At 46.9% G+C, this 8,687-nt stretch overlaps 1 pseudogene; it reads right to left on the reverse strand.

The window, feature by feature from the left end:
* Window positions 1-2,331: 2,331 nt before the first annotated feature.
* LOC147118398 (uncharacterized) lies at window positions 2,332-8,483 on the reverse strand (annotated as a pseudogene).
* Window positions 8,484-8,687: the final 204 nt, after the last annotated feature.

Here is an 8,687-nt window from a genome sequence, read left to right on the forward strand (position 1 = left end):
TGTTCTGCTTTATCCCTGATATCTGATCATCCGATCCCGGGAATGGATGAGAATTCTGCCTGACCGTTACCGGCCTCACACAGTGTCATGGGCACATCCCGGAACTGCTCCGAAGGAGGAAAAAATCCCTTCGATTGATGTTTATTCTTCAAAAGACAGTGTTCTGACCGTGTTTTGAACCCGATGCTGACGATTAATGGGGAGTGGATTTTAGGGTTTTCTTGTCGATGAAATGTTCCATTTGATAGAAATGAAAGTCTGACACGATGTTGTCGCAATGTCACTGACTCAGAATTTTCCACTAACCACAGTTTACTCTTGAACATTTTTGACTGTGTCTCTTCATGTGTTTTTCTGTCTGTCTGTATTTATCTCTGCTTGTTTGTCTGTGTGTTTATCTGTCTCTGTGTTGTTATCTCTCTGTCTCTGTTTATCTTTGCTTGTTTGGCTGTGTGTGATTATCTGTCACTGTCTGTGTTGTTATCTGTCTTTGTTTATCTGTGCGTGTTCTTCTGTGTGTGTTTATCTGTTTCTGTCTGTGTTGTTATCTCTCTGTCTTTGTTTATCTGTGCGTGTTCTTCTGTGTGCCTTTATCTGTTTCTGTCTGTGTTGCTATCTCTCTGTCTCTGTTTACCTGTGCGTGTTTGTCTGTGTGTGTTTATCTGTCTCTCTCTATGTGTGCCACTGTGTGTGCCTGTGTTTATCTGTCTAGCTGTGCATATCTGTGCATGTGTGTCTGTGTGCGTTTATTTGTTTCTGTCTGCGTGTGTCAATGTGTGTGTCTGTGTGCGTTTATTTGTTTCTGTCTGCGTGTGTCAATGTGTGTGTCTGTGTCTATCTGTGCGTGTTTGTCTGTGTCTGTTTGTCTGTCTGAATTTGTGTGTCTGTGTCGGTATGTTTGATTCTCTGTGTTTGTTGTTCCAATGCTCAATGTGAGGATAGTAGGAACACAGCTGGGCGCTGTCTGATCAGTTCTTAAAGATATTTCGTCTCAAACAACTCAGCCGAATATAAATAAAGATCCTCAACAACATGTCAACCAGTTGTGTATGTCTGGGCTTACGGTGCCTGCGTGTGTGTATATATGTTTGTGCGTGTGTGTGTATATGTATAGTTGTGTGTGTGTGTGGTGTATGTGTATTTATGAATGTGTGTGTGCGCTCCAAGGCTGATACTGACAAGGGTGGGTTCCCTTGAACTGGAGGCACCTTCTGCGAAAGTTCTATTTCGCCGAGATTTTTTGCAGCGATGAGGTTATACTCTATGCTGCTGAGCAGACAGAATTACACGGCGGTGTCCTGGATTTTAGCTCAAGTGATCGTTAAATGAAATGAAATTTCTGAGTTGTCTGACTGGCTCGAACCTTCCGTCGGCAAAATCCGCCTTATTTTTGCGCTCTTATCCGGATATGAAATAAAACGCGGAGCCTAGTTCTTGCACTGCGGGTACCAGCACAGATCGGGGTTACAGAGCCTTGTTGTGTAACTGCAGTCTATTTTCACACCATCTCCTCCAGTAACATACAGCGCGGTCTGCGGTTGTGACACCGAATCTGCCCGAATCTCCACTGAATTAAAAGTTAACTGAGGGTTGAACACAATCCTGAGTTAGGAAGCCTATTAACATCACATTATTGCAAAATGACAAAAGGCATGGCCATGCCTACCGAACACCAGCCACAATGTAATGAATGTAAGAAGTCACACAACACCAGGTTATAGTCCAACAGCTTTATTTGAAATCACAAGCTTTCAGAGCGCTGCTCCTTCGTCAGGTGAAGTGGAGAGATGCATATAGGCATAGTTTATATCGTCAGAGAATACTGCCAGATGATTACAGGTGATCTTTCTAACTGACCTTTATCACACCTCGGCAGAGAGATAATCACAGCAATCAAAGGTGTGAATGGTGTCCAAACAGGTCAGTCAGGAAAACATTACATCAAAGAACAAGGGGTCAAATGTTGCAGATGCTGGGGTCTGTATGAAAAACTAAAAACAAACAAAAACTATTTTTTTGCTGGAAATCACAGCAGGTCCGGCCGCATCTGTGTAGAGAGAACAAACCAATGACGATGCGAGTCTGGATGACTCTACGTCAGGTGGGGTTACATGTAGCGTGACATGAACCCAAGATCCCGGTTGCAGCCGTCCTAATGAGTGCGGAACTTGGCTATCAGTTTCTGCTCGATGAATTTGCATTGTCGTGTGAATCGAAGGCCACCTTGGAAAATGCTTACCGGAAGATCAGAGGCTGAATGTCCTTGACAGCTGAAGTGTTCCCCGACTGGGAGGGAACACTCCTGCCTGGCGATTGTTGTGTGGTTTCCGTTCATCCATTGTCGCAGTGTCTGCATGGTTTCGCCAATGTACCATGCTCCGGGGCATCCTTTCCTGCAATGTATGAGGTAGACAACATTGGCCGAGTCACATGAGTATGTACCATGTACCTGGTGGGTGGTGTCCTCATGTGTGATGATGGTATCTGTGTTGATGATCTGGCATGTCTTGCAGAGGTTGCGGTGGCAGGGTTGCGTGGTGTCGTGGTCGCTGTTCTCCTCAAAGCTGGGTAATTTGCTGCGACCGATGGTCTGTTTGAGGTTAGGCGGCTGTTTGAAGGCGAGTAGTGGAGGCGTGGGGATGGCCTTAGCGAGGTGTTCATCGTCATCGATGACATGTAGAAGGCAGCGAAGAAATGGCGTAGTGTCTCCGCCCCGGGGAAGTACTGGCCAATGAAGGGTACGCTGCTGGTTGTGTCCCGTGTTTGTCTTCTGAGGAGGTCTATGTGATTTTTCGCTGTGGCCCGTCGGAACTGTTGATCGACGAGTTGAGCATCATATCCCGTTCTTACGAGGGCGTCCTTCAGCGTCTGTAGGTGTCCATTGCTTTCCTCCTCGTCTGAGTAGATCCTGCGTATTCGCAAGGCTTGTCCACAGGGGATGGCTTCTTTAACGTCGTTCGGGTGGAAGCTGGAGAAGTGGAGCATCGTGAGGTTGTCCGTGGGCTTGCGGTAGAGTGAAGTGCTGAGGTGTCCGTCTTTGATGGAGATACGTGTGTGCAAGAATGAAACCGACTCTGAGAAGTAGTCCATGGTGAGTTTAATGGCGGGATGGAACTTGTTGATGCTATCGTGTAGTCTTTTCAGTGATTCTTCGCCATGGGTCTATGTATCTGGTATATAGCGTTGGTTGGAGGTCCTGTGCAGTGAAGAAGTCTCGCTCGAACTTGTGCATGAAGATGTTGGTGTATTGGGGTGCGAATTTGGTCCCCATCGCTGTTCCGTGTGTTTGGGTAAAGAACTGGCTGTCGAAGGTGAAGACATTGCGGTCAAGGATGACGCAGATGAGTTGTAGGATGGTGTAGTGTATGTACCTTTAAGAGGAACTATGTTTTTGAAGCCCCTGTACACTGTAGTACCAGTAGTGACCACTCGGGTATATAAGCCTGTGTAGCGTCTTGTGTAGTTAGTTCACCTCCAGACTTTGTTCAGTAAATACTTGTTAAATCAACTCTTGCATTCCATGTCTCCATTAACACACGGATCTAACAGTAGCGACGAGTTGGAAACGAACTTACCTGCAATTCGGCAGCACCTCAAGGGGATCGATTCCTCAGATGAAGGTCGAAGGCAGAAGCAAGCAGAAAAAAAAACTGTGGTGCCACCAGCTAAACGGGCTGGTGGCAGGTAGTGCACTGATCCTTCCTGGGCTGCGGTGGGCTACAGGTCGATCGGGTGGCTCTGCAATGGGGCCGGGCAGTGAGTCGGGAAGCAGAAGCAAAGAGAGAGAGAGGGTGGAGCACTCAGGGCGCGGCCGGTGCTGCAAAGCAGGTCGGCGTTCGGACCGAGCAGAGGGAGGGGTTATCCCAGAGGGTCCGCTCCACGACGGGAATGGTTCTCCAAGTAACGGAGAAACTATTGAAGCGATATATTAAAAAAAAAATGTAAAAATAGAAATACCGCGAAAAGCTGCAGGTTGCAACGGGAACCACGAACAACAGCGTCGGCAGCAGCGGCAGCGGCGGGAAAGCGCGGCAGGCGCCACCTTAACTCAGCGGGAAAGAAAGAAAAGTGCAGGAGGCGCCATTTTGATCCATCGGGGATGGAGGAAAAGCGCGGGAAGCGCCATTTTAGATTTTCAAGATGCCGAAGACTGGCAATGTTACTGCTTTCGATAGTGATATAGAAGTTTGGACCACATATGTGGAAAGAGTGGAGGTATATTGCAAGGCGAATTAAATAGCGGATGATAAAAAGGCATCGGCACTTCTAAATCTAATGGGCGCAAGGACATACGGGCTGTTACGAAACTTGATCACTCCAGCCAAACCGATGGACAAGAATTTTAAAGAGATTGTTGATACCTTACAGGAGCACTTCAACCCAACACCGCTGCTGATAGCGGAACGATTCAAATTCTTCAGGAGGAATCAGCACAAGAATGAAAGTAACGCTGATTACCTCACCGAATTACGAAAGCTGTCAAAGCACTGCCAATTCGGGGCAGGACTGGCAGATTCTCTACGAGACAAATTCGTCTGCGGTCTCCTAAGCGAAGGAACACAGATAAGACTACTTTCTGCGAAAGATTTGACACTGGACAAGGCTTTCAGTGCGGCTGTTTCATACGAAGCAGCAGCAAGAGGAGCTGCAGAGATACAGCAAAAGCCACAGGACTTCAGCACCCATGAAATGACATGGGGTTTCAAGAGATGTTATCGCTGCGGCAGATCCACCAATGACCAGAAGGACTGCTGGTTCAAGGAAAAAGCATGCAGGCAATGCGGAAAGATGGGACACATTGCACGTGCATGCAGATCTGGAATGAAATCCGCTGACAGTAAAAAGGTTAATAAGGAAAAGTACAGAAAGGTACAAATGATGACGGACAGTAGCTCCGAAGACCAGATGAGCGATAGCGACTCCGGAAACAAGAGACTAAGCTGTCTCAACTTAGATAATGTAATTGCTAAAGAAGATTACAAGACCATTTGGGTTACCCTCACGATAGCGGGGTCCCCAGTCAAAATGGAGCTAGATACAGGATCAGCTCTGACCGTCATGAGTCAACGGGATTACGAGCGGCTATTTCTGCATATACCTTTGAAAGACACATCCATTATCTTGAAGACATAGACGGGGCAGAAAGTATCCCCCAGATGGAAAATAAGGGTGCCTGTTGTATACAACGGCAGGGAAATACAGAAGTTGTATTTATACGTTCTGAAAGATGGTGGTCCACCGTTGTTGGGACGTGAATGGATCAGAAAGATACGTTTAGACTGGCACTCCATTCAGGCACTGACGGTGACTAGTAAGAAAAAAAACGATGATGACGTCATACCTGGACGATTAAAAGAAATCTTGGCTAACACCAAAGAAGTGTTTCAACAGGAACTAGGAACCCTAAAAGGCGCCACCGCCTCAATAAAAGTGGAAGATGCGGCAATTCCCAAGTTTTTTGAGGCAAGGCCGGTGCCATAAGCAATTTGTCCAGCCGTCGAGGCACAGCTGGAGAATTTGGAAAAAGCAGGCGTGTTATCCAAGCTAGATTGGAGCGAGTGGGCAACACCCATCGTCCCGGTCATGAAGAAAACGTTGAATAATGATAAATCTGCTGAACAGAGAAAAGTTCGCATCTGTGGGGACTTCAAGGGGACTGTAATCCCGGTTCTTCACACGGTACAGTATCCTCTTCCGAGGATAGAAGATATTTTCGCCTCTCTATCCAGAGGGAAACGTTTCACCAAAATTGACTTAGCACAGGCATATCTACAGATGGAGGTTGAGGAGGCCTCTCAAAAGTATCTCACGATAAACACACACAAAGGCCTGTACCAGTACAATCGACTGCTTTTCGGAGTGGCATCAGCTCCGGCTATCTGGCAAAGAGCTATGGAGCAAGTCCTGCAAGGGATTCCGGGGACTCAATGCTACCGAGACGACATCCTTGTAACAGGAGAAAACGACAAAGAGCACCTTGCCAACTTGGAACAGGTGCTCACGAGGCTGAGAGAACAGGGCCTATGAGCAAATCGCCCCAAGTGCGAATTTTTCCAGAAACAAATATCATATTGTGGCCATGTCATTAACGAAGAAGTGTTGCATAAGTCACCTGAAAAAATTGAAGCGGTCGTAAAGGCCCCAGCACCTGAAAATGTCTCACAATTAAGGTCGTTCCTGGGATTAGTAAATTACTATCTTAAATTTTTACAGAACTTGTCGACGGTTCTGCACCCTCTTAACACACTGCTACAAACGGGAGTAGTTTGGAAATGGAGCGAAGACTGTAAACGTGCCTTCCATAAATGCAAAGGCTTGATCACGTCCAGGGAAGTGTTGGCTCATTACAACCCATCACTGCCAATCAGACTGGCGTGCGATGCATCCCCTTATGGCATGGAAGCGGTATTATCGCATAGATTCCCTGATGGCTTGGAGCTGCCGATAGCTTTTGCGTCACGCTCATTGAACTCAGCTGAGCGTACCTATGCCCAGATCGACAGGGAGGCATTCAGCCTGGTGTGGGGGGTGAAAAAATTCAACCATTACCTACACGGACAAAATTTTACCTTGTTGACTGACCATCAACCCCTCGTCTCTATATTCAACCCATTATGACAGCGCAAATGCTACAGCGGTGGTCCCTTTTCCTTGGGGCACACCAATATGACATAGATTACAAAGGAACAAAACAGCATGGGAATGCTGATGGGTTATCGCGCCTACCGTTGCCAATGGTGGAAGAGGCGCCTACAGTGGACCCAGTTGCGATGTTCCACTCGACCATAGTGGAATGTCTACCGGTGACAAATTCTACCATTGAAAAGGAAACGCGAAATGACCCGACTCTCTCACGAGTCTACGATTTAATGGTGAAGGGATGGCCAGCACATGGTGAACCACTGTTGCCAGCATTCTCGCAAAGAAGAGAACAGCTGTCAGTGTGCCGAGGAACCTTGATGTGTGCATCCAGAGTGGTGATTCCACCCAAACTCAAGGATAGAGTGCTAAAGGAGCTTCACGAGGGGCATCTGGGTGGAGTGAAAATGAAGAACTTAGCCAGAGCATTTGTGTGGTGGCCAGGTATCGATGGAGACATCGAAGAAATGACCAAGAGCTGTCTAGGTTGCCAGAAGGTCCAAAACGCCCCACCACAAGCCCCTCTACATCCATGGGAGTGGCCCTCATCTCCATGGCAAAGGGTACATATCGACTTTGCTGGTCCATTTATGGACTCAATGTTCTTAATCGCAGTGGATGCACACTCCAAGTGGCCGGAGGTAATAAAGATGTCCACCACCACCACGGAAAAAACCATTACAGTATTAAGGACTATATTTGCCAGGAATGGGCTGCCTGAACAGATCTGTTCTGATAATGGACCGCAATTTGTATCCGAAGAATTCAGGAAGTTCTTAAAAAACAATGGGGTTAAGCAATACACGTCCGCCCCATACCATCCCGCCACCAATGGATTGGCTGAAAGGTTTGTCCGCACCTTCAAAAATGCCATTAAGGCCATGGGTAATGAAGACATAAATCTACAACATAAGGTAGATAACTTCTTGTTTGCGTACAGGAATGCAACACATGTGGTTACAAACCAAACCCCCGCCATGATCTTTTTCAATAGAAGCCTAAGATGCCGGATGGATTTATTCAAGCCAAACGTCAGAGGGGACATAGAGAACCGTCAATTTCAAAGCATGAATGAAAGGCCAACTACAACCTTCCAGATAGGTCAACCAGTTTTGGCCCGGGACTACCGTACCGAGAAATGGCAGCCTGGAACTATTTGCACATGACTAGGACCGCTGATGTATACCGTGGACATTGGAGAAAGCATAATAAGGTGCCATGCTGACCAGATCATAGAGTCATCCGAAAAAGGACAACCTACACCACAACTCTATATGCCTAGTGATGAAGCAGAGATACCCATAGTATCTACCTCCGATCCGGTGATACTGGAACCAGATGAACCCGACACTGGCATTGAAGCCGAATCGACCTTGCCATAAGAACCTACTACACCACCGAGGCATTATCTGGACCGAGTCAGGAAGCCTCCAGAGAGACTGAATTTGTAATTGATTAACTTCAGCAAATGTATATATTATTGTTCTTGTAAAAATCTTATTTAATGATTACTTAAAATGTTATGTACTATTTATCTAAAAGGGGAGGAATTGTAGTGTATGTACCTTTAAGAGGAACTTTGTTTTTGAAGCACCTGTATACTGTAGTACCAGGAGTGACCACTCGGGTATATAAGCCTGTTTAGCGTCTTGTGTAGTTAGTTCACCTCCAGACTTCGTTCAGTAAACACTTGTTATATTCACTCCTGCATTCTGTGTCTCCATTAACACACGGGTCTAACAGATGGCGTCTGGAGATTGGCTGTTGTTGGTGTTGAGTACTGAGTCTGTCGCAGCGATGCCGCCATCGTGGGGGATACTGATGTAGACTGCTGAGACGTCCATCGTGGCGAGGACTGTTCCTGGTTCAACTGGTCCTTAGGTGCTGAGTTTCTGTTAGAAGTCTGTTGTGCCACGACAGAAGCTGGGGGATCCCTGTACGAAGGGTTTCAGGATGCCCTCGACGTATCCAGAGAGGTTCTCACACAGGGTTCCGTTGCCTCATACAATAGGACGTCTGGGTGTGTTGGCTTTGTGTATCTTTGGGAG

This window comes from Somniosus microcephalus, chromosome 4, assembly GCF_052327205.1.
Source record: "Somniosus microcephalus isolate GS21.2 chromosome 4, FLI_Smic_1.0, whole genome shotgun sequence".
Lineage (NCBI taxonomy): Eukaryota > Metazoa > Chordata > Chondrichthyes > Squaliformes > Somniosidae > Somniosus > Somniosus microcephalus.